Source organism: Chionomys nivalis, chromosome 26, assembly GCF_950005125.1.
Source record: "Chionomys nivalis chromosome 26, mChiNiv1.1, whole genome shotgun sequence".
In the NCBI taxonomy this organism is placed as follows: Eukaryota; Metazoa; Chordata; class Mammalia; order Rodentia; family Cricetidae; genus Chionomys; species Chionomys nivalis.
In genome coordinates this window covers 13,668,800-13,692,485 of record NC_080111.1, presented here as the reverse complement: position 1 = coordinate 13,692,485, position 23,686 = coordinate 13,668,800, and the positions used below count along the sequence as shown (strand labels likewise).

At 44.6% G+C, this 23,686-nt stretch overlaps 1 protein-coding gene and 1 pseudogene across 1 annotated transcript in view; both read right to left on the bottom strand.

Moving 5' to 3' along the window:
* The window catches only part of Akain1 (A-kinase anchor inhibitor 1), a 51,034-nt gene that overhangs the window by 10,845 nt on the left and 16,503 nt on the right, over window positions 1–23,686 (bottom strand). The window lies entirely within an intron of this gene.
* Window positions 5,742–6,704, bottom strand: LOC130867012 (3 beta-hydroxysteroid dehydrogenase type 7-like; annotated as a pseudogene).

Genomic DNA, 23,686 nt, shown 5'->3' with positions numbered 1-23,686 from the left:
CACAGAGGATGTTTTGCTCAGTGAAACTGGTCCTATGTATAATAGGCACATGTCATGGTCTACTTGCCCAAACCCGCAGGGGCTCGCGCGGGGAAAGAGCTTTAAGATGTCACAGACTTCAGATGTGTGATACCCACGGGTCACTGTGTGGAGTGGAGGGAGGTAACTGTGAGTACATGAGCAGGGACGAAGGGCGCATGGAAAACCCGTGTCTTTTTAATTCTGCTGTGAACCTGAAATTGCTCCAAAATAGTAAATTCTTTATTTTTGTTATTTTTTAATATGTTGTATGTATGATGGGGGACTCGTGTGTGGATGCTGTTTTAGGTGGAGGTCAGAGGATAACCTTGGGTGTCCGTCCTTCCCTTCCACCGTGTGAGGAAGGATTTTATTGTCCTCCCCTGCATTCCCCAGGCAAGTTGTCTGCCCTACTCCTCTTCCCTTCTAGAGATGTTATTTCTGTCTCCCATGTACACTTGGCGTTTAGGTGGATTCTAGGGGGTCAGAACTCCAGTTGTCAAACCTGCGGAGCAAGTACTTAACCCATTCAGCCATCTCCCCTGCCCTAAACACCAATGAAACCTTAGAAGAAAAGGGCACAACAAGCAATATTTGTTAAGGGGGGAGGGGTCAGACTAGGGAAACACGGAATGGAGATGAGGGTTTGAAGGGATGGGGAGAGTCAACAAATTCTGCAGTGGAAGAAGTTGGAGCACAGCAAATGTTTATGAAAATCTTATGTTGGCGATGTTTAAATGTTGCATTTTTCTGAGCACGTGGAGAACAAGAAGCTCAACCAGAAATGGGTTGAGTCCACAGAGCCCCAAAGATGTTCTGTTGAGTACAGGGCAGAATGGAGTTAGCAGAGATTTGGGTTCCTGCCTTTCACACCATCACTTCCAACCCCTACTTTCGGGTGGTCAACAGTCGTAGAATATTCCAGAGAAGGATGCAGTTAGGAATGGCGAGCCACCAGAATAGGAAATCAAAAATCTGTACATCAGTGGGGCTTGTGAACTTTGGGCAGAATAAACCTTCCCTCCCGTCTCCTAGGCCAGGGTGGGTGAGACTTCCAGGCGCGCCCCCAGGTACGCGTTCTCGCGCAACACAGCCTCAAGCTCTATCCCGCGGTAGAGCGCGGCCCCATCGGGTGGAAGGGAAAAGCCAGCACCGAGTGGCCTTGCTCCAGACAGCTGGAAACGGGAGCGGACCGAGCCTCCGCTCATGGAGCCTCTGCTGGCCCCCTGCCGGTCACTCAGTGCTGCCACAGCCTCGAAGACCCAGAAGAGGTCGTAGGGTTAAGCTGAATGTCCTGACCCCTGGACTCAGGGAGACAGGGGTGTTGCTAGGGTTTTATTAAGAATATCTGCATCTCTGCCCCCATGGGCTTTTTGTTGCATCCTTGTTTGGTTTGGGCAAGAAGATGGCGCTTGCCTCATAGTGTGAGTTTGGCAAGTGTCTTCCCTTTCAGACTTGCGGAGGAGCCATGCAAGAACTGGCACTGGCTCTTCCTGGAAGCGTCCTTGGGAACTAGAGGCACAGAGTATCAAATCTGATCCTGACTAAAGTAGCGTGGTGGTGTCCTTTCCCTGTGGCCTTGCCTGGGGCTCTCGAGCTCTGCAATAATAGCTAAGAGCCCAGGGGCTTTCTCCTCTCCACAGAAAACAGACAACACATTGAAGTAGCCTCCCACTCACTTCCTCATAGTCCCTTGTTCCAACTTGAGTGGCCATCTTGTCTTTGAACTTCCCTTAGCTCAGCCAAGACGACCATTTGAAATCACAGCACTCAGGAAGCAGAGACAAGAAAGGCTAGCAAATCTCTCTGAGTTCAAGGTCAGCCTGCTCTACTAGGACAGGCTCCAAAGCTACAAGAAAACCCTGTCTTGAAAAAAAAAACAAAAGAAAATGAATCAGGCAAATCATACCCTGCTCGGGACTCTCTCACCAAATTTGAAATGCGAACTCGGTATCCTGATATGGAGTCCTGGCTTTCAGTGTCTGCAGGATGGCCTTGCTCCTCCTCCCACCTCAGCTGATGTGGATCTCCCTGTGATTTTCAAACTATCATACAGGAGATCTGATTCACAGTTTGTGACTGGCATGTGACCACCTATTGTGGGCCCAAGCCAGTTTCTTCCTTTCTATGAAAAGTGAAAACCCTCATATGGCTGTAATTCATAGTGAATGTGGCCGCTCTCCTTAGCACAGTCAAACCCAAGTGCGACACCTCTGCCCTGTCTTGTTCCCTTCTCTCCCCAACACCTTACGTTGCCAGGGGACAGTTAGTAAGCATTGCTCAGGGGATGACAGTTCCAGTAGCTTTCCATTTCTGCTCTGACTCCTCCTCTCTTGGCTCCCATTAATCTTCGTTCTTGCCCTCCTTGTCCCTTCTGTTGCTTGGCCACAGTGGACTAAAGAACATGAAGAAAGGGCCTGAGAGATGATCTTTGAACACCAGCTCCAGCTCTCTGCAGGGAAACTGAAGGACACAAGCAGGAGTCAGGCTGTTAGAAACCTTCTTCAATTTCCCGGCCTTGGCCACAGAGCTGATGTCTAGCTTGGAGATTTTTATACTAAGTTCCCATCTCGATGTAGCAGCTTCAGAATCCCCCCATATCTTACTCCTTTTGCATCTCAGTAAGCCTCTTACAGGGGTGGAGGGTTCCTGTTCTCAGCTCACACAGGGGTGGAGGGTTCCTGTTCTCAGCTCACATAGGGCTGGAGGGTTCCTGTTCTCAGCTCACTCAGGGGTGGAGGGTTCCTGTTCTCAGCTCACATAGGGCTGGAGGGTTCCTGTTCTCAGCTCACACAGGGCTAGAGGGTTCCTGTTCTCAGCTCACGCAGGAGTGGGGGGTTCCTGTTCTCAGCTCACACAGGGCTGGAGGGTTCCTGTTCTCACCTCACGCAGGAGTGGAGGGTTCCTGTTCTCAGCTCACGCAGGAGTGGGGGGTTCCTGTTCTCAGCTCACACAGGGCTGGAGGGTTCCTGTTCTCAGCTCATGCGGGAATGGAGGGTTCTTGTTCTCTGCTCCCTCCACATGGACTTGGGTGCTTTTCAGAATAAGAACACACTGACCCCTCCCTCTAGTTGGCTCCAGGGAGCTTCCCAGTTGGTTTTGTTTCTATCGGCCAGCCACTTCCTGTGAGCACACGCTCCATGAGGTTATGAACTCCCAGAACCCTGAGTGTATTGGTCATGACTACTGAAGAGTCCAAGAATAAGAATATAGAAGTGTAGATTCCAGAAATAATAATGTAGAAATAAAGAAATGCAAAGTTGTTAGCCTAAGAGAATGAGAGCAGGCTGTCAGATTTCTCAGCAGCTTAAGGATTAACAGTGGGTTACTTTGCTTCACAGATAGCTTTGTTTGCAAAGCCGAAGCAGCCCTCTGCAAACTGGGGGTCAGCTTTTAAGTACCCCCTGGCCACTGATGGCCAGCAACTGATGTGGGCTGAGTTAACTTTTAAATGATGGGATGTACCTGACGTTTTGGTTGTGCGTTTGCCCATACACTTCTTCGCTATGTGAAAAACTGTCTCAGGGGAGGTGCACACCAGGGGAAATCAATGGACTAAATACAAACACTAGTTTAACTGGAAAACTCTGTAAATGGAAATTGTAAATAAATAAATAAATAAATAAATAAATAAATAAATAAATAAGAAAAAAAGAAAAAAGAAAGAGGCAATGTGTATCTGAGTTTTACCTCAAGATTGTAAAAACTCTTTGTTCATACCTAATGCTTGTTGCTTCTTGCTATTGAAAGGGGGAGTTCAAAAAACCGTCCTTTGCCACAGCCTTACAAGTCCATCCATCTCTGGCTGTGGTCTCAGCTAGCTGATAAGTTTTTTCTACCCCATGGAGATTTATTTCTCTGCATGACCCCCGTAGACCCAACAATGAGCAAGTTTTGCCAACTTCTGAGGCCCTGTAACCATCAGTGTGGCCTGAGAAAACCCTCATCCAAGACACCATCCATTCAAATCTGACTTCTGCAGCCACCCAGCTTTGACTGAGCACACATCAGCCTGCTCATCCTTGCACAAAACAAAGTGAAAACATCTGGCCCATCTTTAAAGCACGGAAGAGAAGACTGGTCACCACTGCTTCATCTAGAAACCGGACAAGAAATATAAAAGTCCTGCTCTGTTCACGAATTTCCCATGGGTGAAACTTTAGTATATGTGACTTTTCTTGTACCTTTATTTTTCTCCAACCACAAGAAGCTTGACTCCTCTTGCTGTGTTGGGGTTAATTAGAAGGAGAGGCCTGAAAGCGAAAGGGAATCGAAGAGCAAGATCAGATGTTCTGTGTCTTTTCCCCCATCACTGGCATTTCAGAAGGGAAATGAAGTTGAAGAAAAAGAAACCGACTTTATAAGTGCTCGTTAGAGTTTTGCACCATGCGCCTCATGCCTCACGTTTCATCCTGTGTTTCTGTGAGTTTTGAGTTGCCAGGAATAAAATACTCCAAGTTAAATGCACTGAGCTTTTTGTCTCAGAACTAGATACTTAGGAGGCAGGGAGAAGTAATATCTCATAGCATGACAATTAGTTACCCCAAAATAGCATTGCTCCCTGTATCTAGTTGTAATTGGAGGTAGTGCCCTGAGTATGTCTAGCAAACACACAGAAGACAGAAACGAATTACACAGGACACAGTAACCAATGAAGCACTTATGGTGTCAGCACGGTAAGAGCTGTAGTTCCTGCTCTATCAGGGGGAAGGTAGTCCACCGTGTTCACAATTTACTCCTCATCTCAATTTTTCATAGAACAGGATGCCTCAACCACAGATCTCCCATCATGCATTACTTGGTTGCTATCTTTAGCCACCATCAACATAAGAACCAGCGTGCAGTACAAGCTTCCCGAATGTCCCTACGCAGGTATGTCCTCTCTTCTCACTAAGTAAGAAATCACCTGGATTTCCTCACAATCACTTCCTTGCTTTTCTTTAATATTGTTCCAAAGAATCGCACTGTTGCTGACAGCCATGGTTTGATTGTCTTTGTTGGAGTGTACTGTCTCAACCACGGATCAGATTCACAGGCCATATCTGCAGCTAGCACAAGTTTTGGGGTGGGGTTGTACACCGTTATTTTGTTAAGATCTGTTTGGTTTTATTTATTTTTATTTTATTTATTTGTTTGTTTGTTTTTTGGAAAAGGATTTTAATCCAGGCTTGACCAGATACACCATGGTTGGCCTCCTCGGCAGAAAGCTAACAATATCACAGGCAGTGAATTTGGTTGGAAGAAGAAAGGCATGGAAAATCCTTGATTTCTTCAGCTTTCTTTAAAGCAAATTAAAAGGTAAATGTCTAGAATAGATACACTTAAGATATACGGAACTACAACCCTTTAAGGAGAGCCAGGTGTGGCAGAAGCCAGGTCTGAAGACCAATTGGAGGAAGCAGACCAGCGTGAGCCCCTTCCTGCTTGGGAAACCAGAAATGGGAAGGGTAGTGAGATCATTTGGGAATCAGTTTCGCCAATCAGCTGGCAGGCCTCAGTTGGGACCAAAGATAAGTCTGTCCCTAAACCCTGCCCTAGAACTTGGAGGCTGGGATAGCACCCAGGCTCAAGATCTGTGTAGTTAAAACGTGGCACGGTTCCTACCACCCAGTCAGGCACCACAGCCCCTAACTTCAGAAGGCAATGGTTTCTCTCCATCCAGGCTCTGAAGATTCAGGACCCTGAGTGTGTACCACAGTGGCCTCCAGTCCCTGGCCCTGCCATCACCAGGCCGAACCCTCCAAGGCCTGCACCCAGTAAATAGTGCGGGCCTTGCGCTCTTCCCATGAGAAGAGGGGCTTGTAGCCAAAATGGCGCTGTGCCTTGTTGGTACTGACAATAAAGGTGGTGTCGGCCACGGTCAAAGTGTAGGGATTCAGTGGGGGTGTGTACAACCCCAGTGGGCGGAGCAGCCACTGAGGCAAGGCATTGAGGGTAGCCAGCAGCAGCAGCAGCCAGTAGGGCAACAGTGAGTGGGTGCCTATCAGCCGAAGTCCACAGGGACCCAGAAACTCCGTGCTGAAGTCGATTTATCACAGCAGAAGTACATCTGGTCACCCGTGAGTGCTGCCCGCTGTTCCAGCTCTCAGTCCGCCAGCACATGCATCCAAGCCACGTTACCAACATAGACTCGACCTTGCTCCACAGAAGCTGGGACAGCCTGTGGGTGGAAGGGCACATGTCACCAGGGGTAGCCCTCTGTTGACCTTCCTTCCATTGACCTCCAGGACCAGTTGCTCATCAAGGGCTTTGCTGCAAGGGTAGGGGTGCCTGTGAACTGCCTCATATGGGGTATCTTCATTGCCCCGTAGAAGGGGTGGCCCTTGATATTAGGTCCCACAGTGTCTATATTGCTTGTGTAGACCAGGAACTGAGTTCCAGTCTGTATACAAGCCTCAATCACATTCTGTGGGCCCTGCACGTTCAGTTGGTGGACGGTCTTTAGACTGGCCTTCCCAAACACATCCACCAGCCCAGCTGTGTGGAAGACCACATGAGATCCAGCCACGGCAGCTGTCACCTCGTGGACCTGAGTCCAGCCCGGAACTGAGGAGCAGGTCAAAGACACACAGTTTCCAGAGCCTGGGTTCCTGCTCCAGCAGCATTCAAACAATATGATCCCCCAGGAAGCCACAGCCACCTGTGACCAGGTAGACCAGTGTGGGCACCTGTGCAGATTCTGCCATGCCCAGCTATGGCAAGTCCCAGGGAGTCCAAACTGGCCACTGAGAGGGGCTGTGTCCTGGGCTAGTGGGAGAGCTAACTGCACACGGGCTTCCTTCCTTCCACGTGCTCCTCCTCTGTTTATTTTTATTTTATGTGTATGCTTTGCCTCCCTGTGTATGCATATCATGCGCATGCTTGGTGCCCACAGAGGCCAGAAGAGGGTGTCCGATCCTGGAACTGGAGTTACAGATGGTTGTGAGCTAAGGTAGGAGCACTGGGAACTGAACCAGGGTCCTCTGCCTGTAACATGAGGGCCTGCTTGTTGGGGTTTCTGTCCTCCCACCAGGTCCCACAGCCATTTGGCCCCAGAGAAAGTCACACAGAGATTCTATATTAATGATAAACTGATTGGCCCATTAGCTCAGGCTTCTTATTAGCTCTTGTAGCTTATATTAACCCATTATTCTTATCTATGTTAGCCACATGACTCAGTACCTTTTTCAGCGGGGCAGATCACATCCTGCTTCTTCAGTGATCTGGGCAGGACTGCAAGAAAGCTTCCTTCTTCCCAGAATTCTCCTGTTCTTATTGTCCCACCTCTACTTCCTGTCTGGTTGACCCACCTATACTTCCTGGCCAATCAGCGTTTATTTAAAACATAATTGATGGAATATAGAGCTGTCACGTACCATCTGCCAGAGCAGCAGTGCTCTGAAGTGCTGAGTCCTCTCTAGTCCCAGTATCCTCTTATTGAATGGTCAGCTTTATACTCACAGAGGATGCCTTGTGTAATTAATGGAGACAACCAAGCAGATGATTCAAGATCCAAAATGCAAGGTTTGCCTTTTGCATCTAAGCAGCTAATTTCCAAATGTGCTCTGTACTTTGAGACTCGGTAACCAAAAATTAACCTTTGCAAATGTTTAAACCATTCATTTCAAAACGCTGAAGATTCTATCTGCATCTCTCTGGGTCTCAAGCCAGGGTGTCATTTTGAGGTTTGCCTGCTTTGGTTATAGTTAAATTTCTCGAAGCACTTGGTTCATGAACAACATTTTTTGGAAAGGAACTGTAACTACTTCTATGATAGTTCTCTGGTAGTTTTTTTTTTCTTTTTTTGAATCGCTGGCAAAAATAAATCACATGAAAATATTCAAATTGATTTTGTGGTGACGCCAAAGGCCAGAAATACCACCAGGGATATGTGCCCATCCCCCACAGGAGACTCTGTCTTTCATTTTCTCAGCCTTTCTTTTCCTGTTAGTATCCTCTGTCCCCTAGGTAGTTTTACTTTTGTGTTATCTATCTATCTATCTATCTATCTATCTATCTATCTATCTATCCATACATACATATATGCATGTGTGTGTGTGTGTACACTCTAAAATCTAGGTGCCACAGATGAGAGCAAAATATGATACTTGTCTTTCTGATATTGGTTTAACCATTTTCTTACTCCTAAAGAGCCATTTTAATTCATTACTATTATCTCTAGTCAAATATTACAAGAAGTTGTTAGACGGCTGCCAACGAGACAATGTCGTTAACCTCCAGAGAATTCAGAGCGCGGATACGGAAGAAAGTTTTCACAGTCAATCGGGGAGTCAGAAGATACTACTGGGAGAAAGAAAGCTTGAGAAAGGAAGACAGGGTTATGAGAGGAGTATCCTCACCACACAACACGGATATGAAGGATAAAAAAGAAAACAGACATTTTAGAGGCCAATTCCACAAAGCCTTACTTTTCCAGGAGAGTAAACCTGTATAAAACAAGCAGAAACCAGAGTTCATTAAATTCTGTAAAAGTAGGAAAATGAGAGAACCCGCCTCTCAATACCGTGAATCAGGAACAGGTGACTCAAGACAGAGACTTCCAGAAGAGGAGAAGGACATGCTGGCAGACAGCATGATCAATACGAGTGTTCAGAGGCTGAACACTATGACTCGAAGTCTCTGGGATTCATTGGGAGAGTTATTTGGGTCACATAATGTACCGGACAGTTTATTTTTAAAATCCATTAGTACAACAATTATGCCTTTTTAGAGGACTGAGGAAAGGGTACGATGCCAACAATAGATGAACGAAAAGGCCAGTACATACGTGAGGATGTGTGATAAGACCAATTCATACGTGAGGACATGTGATAAGACCAGTACATACGTGAGGATGTGTGATAAGACCAGTACATACGTGAGGACATGTGATAAGACCAGTACATACGTGAGGACATGTGATAAGACCAGTACATACATGAGGACATTTGATAAGACCAGTACATACGTGAGGACATGGGATAAGACCAGTACATACGTGAGGACATGGGATAAGACCAGTACATACGTGAGGATGTGTGATAAGCAAGACTCTGCTTGTGGATTAGATACTCTACTCATGTGCAAAAAAACTAAAGTAAGATGAAAAAATCCATGGTTTAAAAACCTACTATTTGAAGATAAAATGCACAGAGACGCGAATTTATTTGCAAGCATGCTCTCTCAGGCTGTAGGTAATTCGGTGTGCACGAGATGAAAATCCATGAGAAGCATACTTACGAGGGCCTGTGCTCGTCATGAAGTTCTGTTCCACTAGCAGGTCAGGAGTCAACCAAACAGAAGAGGGAGCATTTGATTTCTCAGAATTTGGGGTACGGTTAACACAATTTCAAGACACGTTTGTGTTAAAAATATATGGTAGTTTTGCATTTAAAAGTATCATTTTCATGCAAAAAAATCCTTGAAGGAAAACAAGTAGAAGTATGATAATTTATTCAGTATATGGAACTCAATTAACTCAGCTGTTTTCTAGAGGGTTCAGGACAAGGCCATGCCTATAATTACAATAGAACAAAAGTTCAAGTCCCCTTGGTGACTTGAGATATCCTCAGTGTAGCCCTTAGTTGTCATGGAGAACCCCTGGTTGAAGGGATTTAGCTTAGCAAACATTTGAAGATTATAGCACCTGCCAATCCATGGTAGGAGACCTAACAGCAGTTGCACCGCCCAAGTGTAACATAAAAACCAATCAAAGCAGAGCAGACCCCGTGGAACCCAGGGAAGATGGCGAGACAGAAGCTGCCTTCATGTGGCTAGTTGAGAAGAAACAACAGACTCTGCACAAAGTGAACAGTCAGGAGCTTCAGAGCTCACCAAGACGATCACAGAACATCAGAAGAAAAGTGCAAAGAAAAATGTAGGTGTCACGGGGTGGTGATGACACCCGGCGCCTTTAATCCCAGCACTCAGAAGCAGGCAGATCTCTGTCAGTCTGAGGAGGTCAGCCTGGTCTACAGAGCTAGGTCCAGCACAACCAGGGCTACACAGACAAACCCTGTCTTGAAAACCAAAAAAAAGGGGGGGAGGGGGCATTTCACTAAAAAGAAGCCAAAGGGAGGCAGGAGGCTGAGAGGCTGCATTACAAAGGTGTTCCAGACAGTCCTGCTGAAAAGTGGCCCTCGGGACAACTCCAGGCCTCACAAGCCTCCTGTACAGATGGCGGTTGATTGGGGGAGCTGCGGTAATTCCTCTAGATGGCTGCCCAGCAGTGAAGAGGAATCCCGTCTTGGCCACCATCTTAAAAAGTTTGTATTCGCCGGGCAGTGGTGGCGCACGCCTTTAATCCCAGCACTTGGGAGGCAGAGGCAGGTGGATGTCTGTGAGTTCGAGACCAGCCTGGTCTACAAGAGCTAGTTCCAGGACAGGCTCCAAAACCACAGAGAAACCCTGTCTCGAAAAAAGCAAAAAAAAAAAAAAAAAAAAAAAAAAAGTTTGTATTCTGTCAACCGGAGCTTCCCTGGGAGCCTGACATGTGGAAACAGCCACAAGTCTGCAAGCCAGAATCTAACCTGCCGCAATCCCAGGAAGAGAGGCCTCCTGTTCAGTCTTTTTAAACAGCACTAACACAGACACCCCTCACTCCGCTCCACACATCAGAAACGGAAGGAACACAAACCACTCATTCTACAAAGCTGGCATTACCCTAGTGCCAAAACTGGATAAGAACATAACAAACAAAACTAGAGACTAATTTCCCTCACAAACGTTGTCTTAATTAGGGTTTCTATTGCTATGAAGAGACACCACGGCCACGGCAATGCGTATAAAAGAAAAACTTTGAATTGGGGTGGTTCACGTTCTCATCACAGTGCAACACAGTAGTGTGCAGGCAGACATGGCGCTGGAGCTGAGTCCGACATCTTGATGGGCAGGCAACAGGAAGTGGCTGCGAGTGGCTTGAGCATTTATGGAACCTCAAAGCCCGCCTCCACAGTGACACACTTCTTCCAACAAGGCCACTCCTACTTCAGCAAGGCCACACCTCCTAACAGTGCCACTCTTTTGGGCGCGTTTGCTTTCAAACCATCACAAACATAAACACAAAAATTCTGAATAAAGTTTTTAATAACCAGCAAGTTGAGATAAGTAAGCGGGTAGAAGTGCTTGCCATGGGAGCCTGAAGGCTTGAGGCTGATCCCCAGAGCCAACACAAAGGTAAGAGAGAACGTTCTCCACAAAGTTTCCCTGTGACCTCCACACATGTGGCATGGCACACACCCACACATATGCTCGGATGATGATAAAGGGTTTTTATTAAAGTTTTCAAAAATTCTTTTAAATTAAATTTGAGAACCAAGATGGTTTCATTTCAGGAGTGCAAGGAAGTTCAACATATGAAACTTATAAGTAAAATCCAGGATAGGGACAAATAGAAGGTATTAATAATCTCAATTGATGGAGAAAAGGCCTGGCCAAAGTTCGCCATCCCTGTGTGAGATAAGCTTTAAAAAAAAAAACTAGGAAAAGACTAAACAAATCTCGACATAGCGAAGGCCAGACCAAACAAACCAAGAACCAACATCCGAATTCTGAATGAAGACAAGGCACCACACTCTTCTATTCGTGTTCAGTGCAGCTCTGGGAGCCTTAACTAGAGCTGTAAAACAGGAGAAAAAAACGGAAAGGAATACAAAAAAGAGAGGAAGAAGTCAAAGTATCCGTGTTTGCTGGAAACATGATCTGATATTTCCAAGACCTTCAGGCCTCCACCAGCAAATCTTTGATCTCACATTAAGCATAGTAGTCAGATACAAAATCAATATGCAAAAATCAGTAGCTTTTTTATAGATCATGAAAGAACTTTCCAAGAATGAAATCAGGAATAAAAAAAATCTAATGCACAATGGCTTTTAAAAGATAGTAAAATACGACTCCATCATTGTGGTGCACACCTTTGATCCCAGAACTTGAGAGGCAGAGGCAGGCAGATCTCTATGAGATGAGGCCAGCCTTGTCTACAAAGAGAGATCTAGGCCAGGCAGAATTGCACGGTAAAACTCTGTCTCCAAAAATAATAATAGTAATAATAATAAATAAGCAAATAAAAATAAAATGCCTACAAAAATTCTAACCAAGGGGTAAAGAACTTCTTTTTCTTTTTTTTCTTTTTGTGGTTTTTCGAGACAGGGTCTCTCTGTGGTTTTGGAGCCTGTCCTGGAACTAGCTCTTGTAGACCAGGCTGGTCTCGAACTCACAGAGATCCGCCTGCCTCTGCCTCCCGAGTGCTGGGATTAAAGACGTGTGCCACCACCGCCCGGCCTGGTAAAGAACTTCTACAATAAAAATGTTAAGACATTGAGGAAGACAGTAGCCGACAGGGTTGCCTACCAACCTCATGGATTGGCAAAGCTGATGCTGAAAATGTATCACCAAAATAAATCTATAGGTTAAATATAATCTCCACTGAATTTCAATGGTGCCTTCACGAACCTAGATAAAATAATCCTAAAATTCATAATAAACTAAAAACAAAAGCACTTCTAAGCAGAGAGTGTTAACAGTGGAAGTATCACAATACTGGGTCTTAAATTATACTACGGAGCCATAACAGCAAACGCTGCATAGGACGGGCACAAAAGAGATGTGGATCTTAAATTATACCACAGAGTCATAACAGCAAACGCTGCATAGGACAGGCACAAACCAGATGTGTGCAACAATGGGACTGAGAACAAAACTGGCTAGGCTACAGTCACCTGAGTTCAGGGGGAAATGTCAAAAACATGGGTGAGAGGAGAAAAGACAGCCTCTTCAACTGATGAGGTCTGCAAAAACTGTAGACTAAGGAAAGCAGGCCCATAGCTCTCACCCTGGTCCAAAACCTATTCAAACACCTTAGAAATACCTTCAAAGACTGGAACTCTGAGACTGCTACAAAAGACGTCGGTAAAACGCTTCAAATATAGGCATAGAAATGAGTCCAATAGCATGAGAAACAGCCCCCAAAAATTGAAACATGAGATTATTAGAAATTTAAAAATTCTTATAATAATGTGATCATTCACATCAAGGGAAAGCAATCTCCAGAGATAAGACTACCTGCAGGGCAGGAGAAAATGCTCACTGAGTATTCATCAGACCAGAAGGAAATATGCAATATATCTATATCTGGATAGATAGATAGATAGATAGATAGATAGATAGATAGATAGATAGATAATTGATAATTAGATAGATGATTGATAGAGATGATAGATAGATAGATAGATAGATAGATAGATAGATAGATAATAGATAGATAGATAGATAGATAGATAGATAGATAGATAGATAGATGATTGATAGAGATGATAGATAGATAAATGATAGATAGATAGATAGATAGATAGATAGATAGATAGATAGATAGATGATTGATAGATAAAGATGATAGATAGATGATTGATAGATAAAGATGATAGATAGATAGATAGATAGATAGATAGATAGATAGATAGATAGATAGATAGATAATTGATAGAGATGATAGATAGATAGATAGATAGATAGATAGATAGATAGATAATTGATAGAGATGATGATAGATAGATAGATAGATAGATAGATAGATAGATAGATAGATAGATAGATAGATAATTGATAGATAGAGATGATAGATAGATAGATAGATAGATAGATAGATAGATAGATAGATAGATAGATAGATAGATAGATAATTGATAGATAGAGATGATAGATAGATAGATAGATAGATAGATAGATAGATAGATAGATAGATAGATAGATAGATAGATAGATAGATGATTGATAGTTAGAGATGATTGATAGATAGATAGATAATTGATAGATAGAGATAGTAGATAGATAGATAGATAGATAGATAGATAGATAGATAGATAGATAATTGATAGATAGAGATGGTAGATAGATAGATAGATAGATAGATAGATAGATAGATAGATAGATAGATAGATGATAGATAGATAGATAGATAGATAGATAGATAGATAGATAGATAGATAGATACTTGAGAGGAAGGAATGGACCCCAGAGAGGAGGCCAGAGTAGATGGGTGAGGATCATGGGGGCGAGGTATGTGTAAAGAACAAAGTATAATTATGAATATGTGTGGAAATGCCGTAGCAAAACCCTGTAATTTATTTGTCAAAATTGGTATGAAAAATACAGCCTACCTTCATCCAATTAAGTCTAAAGGCAACAAAATGGGTAAGTAATGTTACCCTCTGTGGTCTGAGTTCATCTCTGCCTCTCAAATCCAAGGACTGAATAATTTTAAGATGTCATTTCGTTTCCTGTTGGGTATAACTCCTGTTACTCATGTGTTTTGTGCTATTCTGTCATACAGAAAATAAGTCATAGGACATAAAAACTAACTGAGGAAGTATGAACCTATCAAGGGCTTGCGAAAGGAAGTTGCCAGAAGGAACGGCCCCTTCTTCCGCTTAGCCTGCCAGGAAGAACTGCTCCTTCCACTTAGCCTGCAAGGCAGGCTTCAGATTAGGACTTCAGGCATATACAAAAATTGGAATGGGGCTGGAGAGATGGCTCAGAGGTTAAGAGCATTGCCTGCTCTTCCAAAGGTCCTGAGTTCAATTCCCAGCAACCACATGGGGGCTCACAACCATCTGTATTGAGGTCTGGTGCCCTATTCTGGCCTTCAGGCATACACACAGACAGAATATTGTATACATAATAAATAAATAAATATATTTTAAAAATTGGAATGTTGCTGGGCCAGCGCCAAATTATAACTTTCTTTGGGCTCTCTTTAGCCCCTTAGTAGCCATTCCTTGCTCCTCTCTGCTCTTCTCTTACCTAACATGCTGGGATTAACAGATAAAAAACCTTTAGAAATGTACTAACATAACAAAAATCACAGCTCTCACCAACCGAAAGGCTCCTCCCACCATCGGCCAGCATCTATGGCCTCTAGCAAGATCCCTCTGTTTTGCTGTAATTCTCCGATGTGCTATTTCAGACTATTTGAAAAGTGACTTTCTTTGTTACATTACTATAAAAAAAATTCATGAAACTTACCACATTGAAACATAGACTTTGGGGGTAACCTAATCTATGTCCCCCGGGCGTGGTCTCTTATATTTGGATCCAGAATAAACTATCTCCTATCCTGTTGAGATGAGAGCTGGTTTTTATACAAACAAGCTGGATGAAACAGAGGGGAATTGAGAATACCCTATTCAAATGCTTCAGCCTGTATGCTTTGCTTATCCTGGGGGATGCCCTGCCAGACCTTCATTGGGAGCTAGTCTAATGGAGAGAAATGGCCAGCAGCTCTGCCCGATGCTCTGCTCATAGATGGAGTATGGTCCAGTCTGTAGCAGCATCTCCCAAAGCACCCACAGTAGTGGGAGATGATAAACACAGTATGAGAGGGAGCCATGCCAGCTATGCAGCTGTGCAGCTTTGCAGCTATGCAGCTGTGCGGCTATGCAGCTGTGCAATCGTGCCAGCTATGCAGCTGTGCAGCTGTACAGCATGGCCCTACCTGGTCACACACACACAAACACACACACATACACACACACACACACATGCACACACACACCTGAAAGTCAGCCTGAGGGTCATGACGTTCTTGGGCTATGCCCAATTCTCCAGGAAAGCACAGGTAAGAGTTTTCAAAGATAGGATGCCAAGGACCTATGTTCCGGTCCGCTTGATAGTAAAACACCTCATCCACAGACCCAAAGTGGCTTACCCAGAATCCTTTGTAGGCTAGACAAGAGTCTCTGCAAGCCCATGTCCTGAAATAGAATCGCAGTACAGGCAGCATGAAATATCATGGCTCTGCTAAGGAAGGCACTGCAAACCTATTGTGTAACTTGACAAAAGGCAACAAGGCTATGACCTTGTGATCCTTCTATGCTGTCCTCCAAATGTTCTTTTTCCTGTAATCCTCACAGAAAGATGTCTGCAGTTATAGGACTGCATGAAGGTCTGGGGACACAGCCACCCTGCCCTCTAAACTACGTGACGTCAACAAGACACTGACCGGCCCAAGTATTCCTCCCTAGAAAAGGGACTCCCTGTCTCACTCAGAACTCACAGATGTGCTGGGCAATTTCTGTGAGAAGCCATTATTTTCACTATTTTGAACTGATTTCTGAGAAATTCATTAAAATGTAGAGTATGTAGAAAAAAACCAAGGTGGTGGTGGCACATGCCTTTAATACAACTCTGCAGGGGGCAGAGTCAGATGGATCTCTGAGGTCAAGGCCAGCCTGGTCTACAGAGTGAGTTCCAGGACAGCTAGGACTATGTAGAGAAATCCTCACACACGCACGCACAACACACCTGTATATGTGTGGTACTAACACACATGTATATATGTATATAATACATATATTATTGAGACTGTTTCCTAAGATAAATAGCAAATTAAGTAAGTGTCGTGTGTGTATCTGTAAACTTTCCTCCAACTAATTGCTGATTTTTCTTAGGCATTAAAATGCTAAAGACATACTGTGGTGCATCTGGATTTGTCTATTTCGCAACAAAATGCTGGAGATTTGTTTCTTTCTGAGTAACTTTGACTCTTCTTGAGATTATCAACACCAGTTTCCCCCGCAAGACGAAGAAAAAGATCTTCACGTTTTCCCTTTTCCTTCTTAGCCTCCAGCCAGACCCAGAACCTCCAGCCAGTGCTATTTTCTAGAACAAAATTCCATTCTGTACCCAAAAGCAAAGGACTTCTCAAACATCCTACCTGCCCACAGTTCACTGGAATAAGAATCAAACCACATCTCCACCAAAAGCATACATGAGGATGTTGATAACCATCCATTTCAAATATGAAAGCATGCTTAACATGGGAGAAAAGGTCAGGGCCGGACCTTGTCCTCTGTCCCATTGCTCTGGCCCTAAGAGCGGCAACAGTGAGACCAACTTCTTTTTCTGTTTTTGTTTTGTTTTCCGAGACAGGGTTCCTCTGTGTAGATTCGGAGCCTGTCCTGGAACTAGCTCTTGTAGACCAGGCTGGCCTTGAACTCACAGAGATCCGCCTGTCTCTGCCTTCCGAGTGCTGGGATTAAAGGCGTGCGCCACCACCGCCCGGCTGGGACCAACTTCTAAGGAGAGGCTAGTAGGCCACAATTTAATGTCACAAAATGACACTCACGGCTAATGTCTTCAGTAACTGCAGTTCGAGTTCACTGAAACGTGAGCAATCTGCTTCTGTCTGAATCAGGGAGGGCGCTACTTTAAACACGCTCTGCTCCTAAATCCCCATCTCCCAAATGTTTGTGCCATCTGCAAATGCTCTGCACACTTGGCTTCAGTGACCAAGACTAGTAATGTGCTACGCAAAGAGGCATCGATGTGCAAATTATCGAAGAACAACTCCCTTTATCGTGTCTAAAAGAGACTGAGACACGGACGTCATGCAGAATACTCCTAGTAAAATGTGTCCCGTGTAATTAAAGCAGTATGCTGCTAGCACCGGAATGCGCAGATGGCAAATGGAGCAGGTTGAAAAGCGTGATGCTCTCTATGTGCTGGAGATGAATGCTCACACGAGGAAAGGAACAGAACAAAGTGGACACATCTTGTAGCCATTACATCTACGGCTCTAGGCGGGGTAGCGAAGTGGGCAGTGCTTCCCCCTCCCCCCCCCCAATCCCGGCAGGTTTCTTCCCACAACTCTGTGGTCACATGACCAGAGCAGAGCCCGTCCCACGGAATGGGAATGAAACCATCAGTACAAGCAAGGAGGATGCTTCTGCCTGACTCTCACAGGCAAAGGCTGGATACCAGAGAAAAACCCAGAATGAAAACCTTTCCCCTTCCGTGTGAACAAGCAGGGAGCTGCGGTTGGCTCCGCAAGCATCTGCATCTGCCACACCAGTGTTGCCAACCCTGCAGAAATACCAGGCAGCAGGATCCTGCAGGAAGCTCGAAACAATGAGCTTATAACAGAGACAATGTTTTGTGGCACAGATTCTCAACTATCACCAAATGCTGACGACAATAACCAGATAGCCAGACAGGAGTCTTATGGTATTGTCCTAGCCATGTCTTAAGTATTTTTCTTTTTACTGATCTCTATAGAAACTGCTTCAGTGCAGATGACAGCAGAATAGACCATGTGTATTTTCCTATCTAGCCTGATTTCCTTGTTGCTGTCGTTGCCTGTTCTTTTCACTTTGGACTGGACCAATCTTTGCACTAAAATTCCTGAAGTTGCTGCTGGCTACTACTCTTAGGTAACTAAGCTCTTACTATGATCCCGGCATCACTAAGTGCTTTTTGTGAATGTTTCCAGGGGTTCCTCTAAATGACATGAATCAGTGCCCTCTTCCCTTCATGCAGGCAGAAAGACAGCCACATGCAGGAGTTGACTGAAGGGAAACAAACATCATTTTCCTACTGTGTCTCCTAGGTTATACATGAACACACAACTTTTCCTGAATTCTGGTTACTACCAGAATTTTGTCACTGGCTTATTCCTAAGCCTTTTTACCAAAAAAAAAAAGTAATAAATGGCAAAAGGGTGTATTTTTATTTATCAAGAATGAACAGTCCCATAAGCAGGGTAGAGTAGGGTAAAGAGAAAAGGCTCTTGAAGACCTAGAGTTCAGGGCCAGCCTGGGCTCCAGCCTGGGCTCCAGCCTGGGCTATATGGTGAGTTTGAAGCTACCCAAGCCTATATAGGAAGGGAAGGGGAGAAACAAGAGGCATAGGAAGGAAAGAGGGTGGACAGGGTTAACCAGCGGCCCGGTGCAGTCTTGCTGAAGGAGCCACCAATGACTGAGTACTGTGTCTATGCCTTCCAGGTGAGAGCTGTGGTCTTTTGTTACAGAGAAAGAAAGCTGCAACTCATAAAGGTTAGATAACTTGTTGAAGACCGCTCAGCTGGGAAGTTTCAGATTTGGGTTCAAATTCAAGGGACCAGATCCACAGCTCACACGCATTCTTCCTCAAAACCACTGGTCCCACTCTGTAGTGCACATTTGATGTGGGAGTGATTTAATTAATAAAAAAAAACTGTCTAGGCCCATTTGATAGGCCAACCCTTAGGTGGATGGAGTAGACAGAACAGAATGCTGGGAGAAAGAAACAGATTCAGGAGTCGCCATGATTCTCCCACTCCAGACAGACGCAGGTTAAGATCTTTCCTGGTAAGCCAGCTCGTAGTGCTACACAGATCATTAGAAATGGGTTAGATCAATATGTAAGAGCTAGCCAATAAGAGGCTGGAACTAATGGGCCAGGCAGTGTTCAAAAGAATACAGTTTCCGTGTAATTATTTCGGGACATAAAGCTAGCTGTGTGGGCACCCGGGGACGCAGCCCGCCGTTCCTACAACACACATTGCTTAGCGGGCAACTTCCTCCCAGAGTCTGGGTCTTCCTCAGGGTCTGTGTTGCTGTAGAGAAACACCATGACCAAAACACAAGCTGAGGAGGAAAGGGTTTACTTAGTTTACACTTCCGCATTGCTGTTCGTCGCTGAAGGAAGTCAGGACAGGAATTCAAACAGGGCAGGACCCCAGAGGCAGGAGCTGATGAAGAGGTCATGGAGGGGTGCTGCTTACTGGCTTGCTCCCCATGGCTTGCTCAGCCCACCTTCTTTTGGAACCCAGGACCAGCAGCCCAGGGAAGGCACCACCCACCATTGGCTGGGCCCTCCCCCATTGATCACTAAATGAGAAAATGCCTTGCAGCTGGATCTCAAGGAGGCATTTCCTCAACTGAGGTTTCTTCCTCTGGTGACTCTAGCTTGTGCCAAGTTGACACAAAACCAGCCAGTACACTATGCTAGTCAGTCTTCCTTCTCTCTTAAAAGAGGTAGATTCACCAAAACAAGAGAGATTTCTTGTAAGGATTTAGCCCCTGAGATGTTGGAACTCAAAAGCTAAAGTGTGCAATGAAAGCCAGTGGGGACACAAAAAGAGCTCAGGTCGCCATCTTGAACACCAGTTCACTAGGGCAGCATCTGGGGAAAGTGACGTAATTTCCATGTCTCCGTCTTGAGAATTACTTCAACTTCAGCAAACCTCAGTTGACCTCAGTCTGTCAACTAATTGTATGAGATCCAACCACATTGAGGAGGATAGTCTGCTTTACCCAAATGTGATGATTCAAATATTAGTCATATCTAAAAATTACCTTTCTGGCAACATATAGACCAGTTTTGACCAAATCACTGATACCATGGTCTAGACAAGTTACCATATCCAAGTAACCAACACAAGAGGTGTAAGCAAACTCAACAAAGTATCAAGGACACAAACCAATTTATGGTCAGCTCCTCCACCTAAGACCTTGACAGATATTCCTTGTCAGCCCATATCCTCTCCCCCAAGGAGGTGTTCACAGCTCAGCTCCAGGAAGCCATTTTCACTGAGGAATAACCTGTCAGTAACCGAAAGATTGACTATCACACGGATTACCATCACATGGCCACCGTCAACTTGTGGGACACTCCAGTCCTCTCAGGGCCTCTCTGAATACAGCAGTTACGCCAGAAAGTCTTTATAAATTAATTTTATAAATCCAGTTTTAGTTAACATATTTCAGAGGGAAATGGCGAAGTTTAACAATAAGGCACATTCATTATTCACTAGGGAAGAAATGGGCACTAACACAGCAAAGCCATTTGTGTCACCCACCCCCACCCTAGGCTCTGCTTGCCTGGTCATGGCAGTTCTTCACATGTGGCCTTTTGGATGTGTGCTGGCCAGAAGGTTTATTAACCATAACTATGTGCACGCCTTCTATATCATCAATTCAAATATTCTAATACTCAAAGGTACTCTTATTTAAAAAAAAATATTGTCTATTATGTAGTAGTCGTGATCTTTGCATAAGCTCATGAATTAAACTAATTCACAAAATAAGTGCAAAAAACCTTTATGGATGAACAAAAATCCACTCCAAAGTGAAGGAAGCCTATTTCTCTAGGCTCAGGGTTATTCAGAAGTCATGAGCACTTGGTGCTCTTCACTTTCTATTCAGAGACCTCTTCTATGGCTATGAACTTGGCAGTTCCGCGTCCCATTGTCTGATGTGTGGTGAGCTCTCGTAATTGTGGCCTCTTGGCCTCAGTTTCTTCTGGAGAACTGAACAAGTTAACCCTTGGGCTTGGATCTCCTCTACCTGAACTGAGAATTTCACAGTCTGAGTCTCCACTAAGCAGAGAGACTTTTTCACAGTAGCCTAACACATTCACACGGGCAGTAACAACAGTACGTTCATATTTACCAATTACAATGTATGAACTATATCCTTTCCATATATTGACTCATTAAATATTTATTAAAGGTATATTAAGTAAGGACATATGAGTTCATATTCTGCAAAAATTTACCACAGCTACACATATCCTCTGTTCCTTATTCTTTAGAACTTTGCTACCTCTCAAGGGTAGGGTTACTACCCTATCTTCTCAAACCAGCCTCAGTTAATACAATATAGCGGGACAGGACGTCCAAAGGTATGTTATGACAAGGTGACAGGTGGTCTTTTCCCCTTGGATGCAGCCATCACCCAAGAGTTCCAAGCCATAAGATTATGGTTGCAATCAGCTATTTTTTACCTGACAGGCAATATCAGTCCCTAGTCATCAAGTAAGTGAGCCTTTGATCCAAACCTCTGACGTCAAAGTCTTCCTGGCTAGTGGCTGTCAGGGCAGAGATGAGCTCTCTGGGAAGTCCACTCTCCAAATCAAAGATTGGTGACCAGGGTGAACGGAGCCACACTGCTCAGCCACTGGGCTCTATGGCACACCAGGGTGAACGGAGCCACACTGCTCAGCCACTGGGCTCTATGGCACACCAGGGTGAACGGAGCCACACTGCTCAGCCACTGGGCTCTATGGCACACCAGGGTAAACGGAGCCACACTGCTCAGCCACTGGGCTCTATGGCACACCAGGGTGAACGGAGCCACACTGCTCAGCCACTGGGCTCTATGGCACACCAGGGTGAACGGAGCCACACTGCTCAGCCACTGGGCTCTATGGCACACCAGGGTGAACGGAGCCACACTGCTCAGCCACTGGGCTCTATGGCACACCAGGGTGAACGGAGCCACACTGCTCAGCCACTGGGTTCTATGGCACACCAGGGTGAATGGAGCCACACTGCTCAGCCACTGGGCTCTATGGCACACCAGGGTGAATGGAGCCACACTGCTCAGCCACTGGGCTCTATGGCACTTTATTTTGTAGAAAGAGGTGACCCGTCCAAAGCTACTCGCAGTTCATCCTCGTTTTACACATAGGCCTGAGGTCAAGAATCCACTCATTGGATTTTTATAGACTCTTATGTCTTCTCTTATCAAATACTTATTGAAAGAATTATTAGCCCCTATGAGGTTTCTCTGAATACTTCATCTAACCATTTAAGCCAATTAATACAAATGCTTCTTACATAGTTTTTAATGTAGTCACATGTATTTTACCCTCAAGAAATCCTACTACCAAAGGCTAGGATGGCTGATACCATTATTAGCAAAAGGAAACAGAAACCCAACATCAGAAAAGAACTTGTTGCTCCAAGTCTTCCGTGTAGACTCACCAAGAAGACAAGAAAGTGACATTCTACTGTTGGGAGCAGCGATTCCTGGGAATCCTGACTCACTTCTCTGTAAGCACATCTACAAGACCTTCTCTGGAGAACATCCAGACTGAATGTGGCCATCCTACCAAGAAGTGAAAGAGTGACCACGGAAGAAAATGGTGACATTGTCAAAATTACACAACGGCTGCGACTTCAGATCGATCCCTGAAAGTTTAGTATGTCCCAGACGTTGCCACTTCAAAATGGCGTGTGGGTGGGGGAGGGGGCACTGTAGTTCTTTTAACAGAAAGACAAAGAGGCAACCATGAAAAAGATGAGTGAGAAACAAAATCTGCAAAAAAAAAGTAAAATCAGAACATAAAAACAGGAATTAGTTTTTAACAGAAGCAGCATCGCGTTGCTCCTGATGGTGCATGCCTGTGTTCTACACACCTTGAAGGCTGAGGTTAGGGGATCGTGGGTTCAAGGTCAGCCTGAACTACACACAGTGAAACCCATACGAGCTAACATCAATGCCTGAGAGTATAGGAACTTATTGGTCAATTATGCAAGTTGAGTCTCTGATTGAGGTTAATAACCTAAATACAATTATAATTTAATTTTTTCTATGATGTATGAACCATTAAGCATTCTACATGTCTCTCTTTAAATCGTGATTGAAACTCTGCAAATAAGAAAGATTATTATCAATTCTATAACTCAGCCATCTGAGGTTCAGAAAGACTAAGTGATTTCCCTTGAGTCAAATGGTAAGTAGAAAAACTGTGTTAAACCAAAATTCCTGATTCAAAGCCTTACTTCATATGCTAACCTTGAGTTATATGTTTAAAGAATGAAGACAAGACACTATATGATATTTAAGATTATAAGATATTGTAGCTTATATTTTAGAGAACTTATCCCCCCACCGTGTGTGTGTGTGTGTGTGTGTGTGTGTGTGTGTGTGTGTGAATTGCCCTGCCCTTCACAGCATTATAAAACCCTTTGATTCATTCACTTCCTGGATTCTCAAAACAAAGTGAGCTGCCTAGCTGATGTGGGAGTCCCCTCTGGGTGTTGCTTATATTGATTAATGAATAAAGAAACTGCCTTGGTCTGATAGGGCAGAACTTAGGTAGGCAGAGAAGACAGAACTGAATTCTGGGAGGAAGAAAGCAGAGTCAGAGA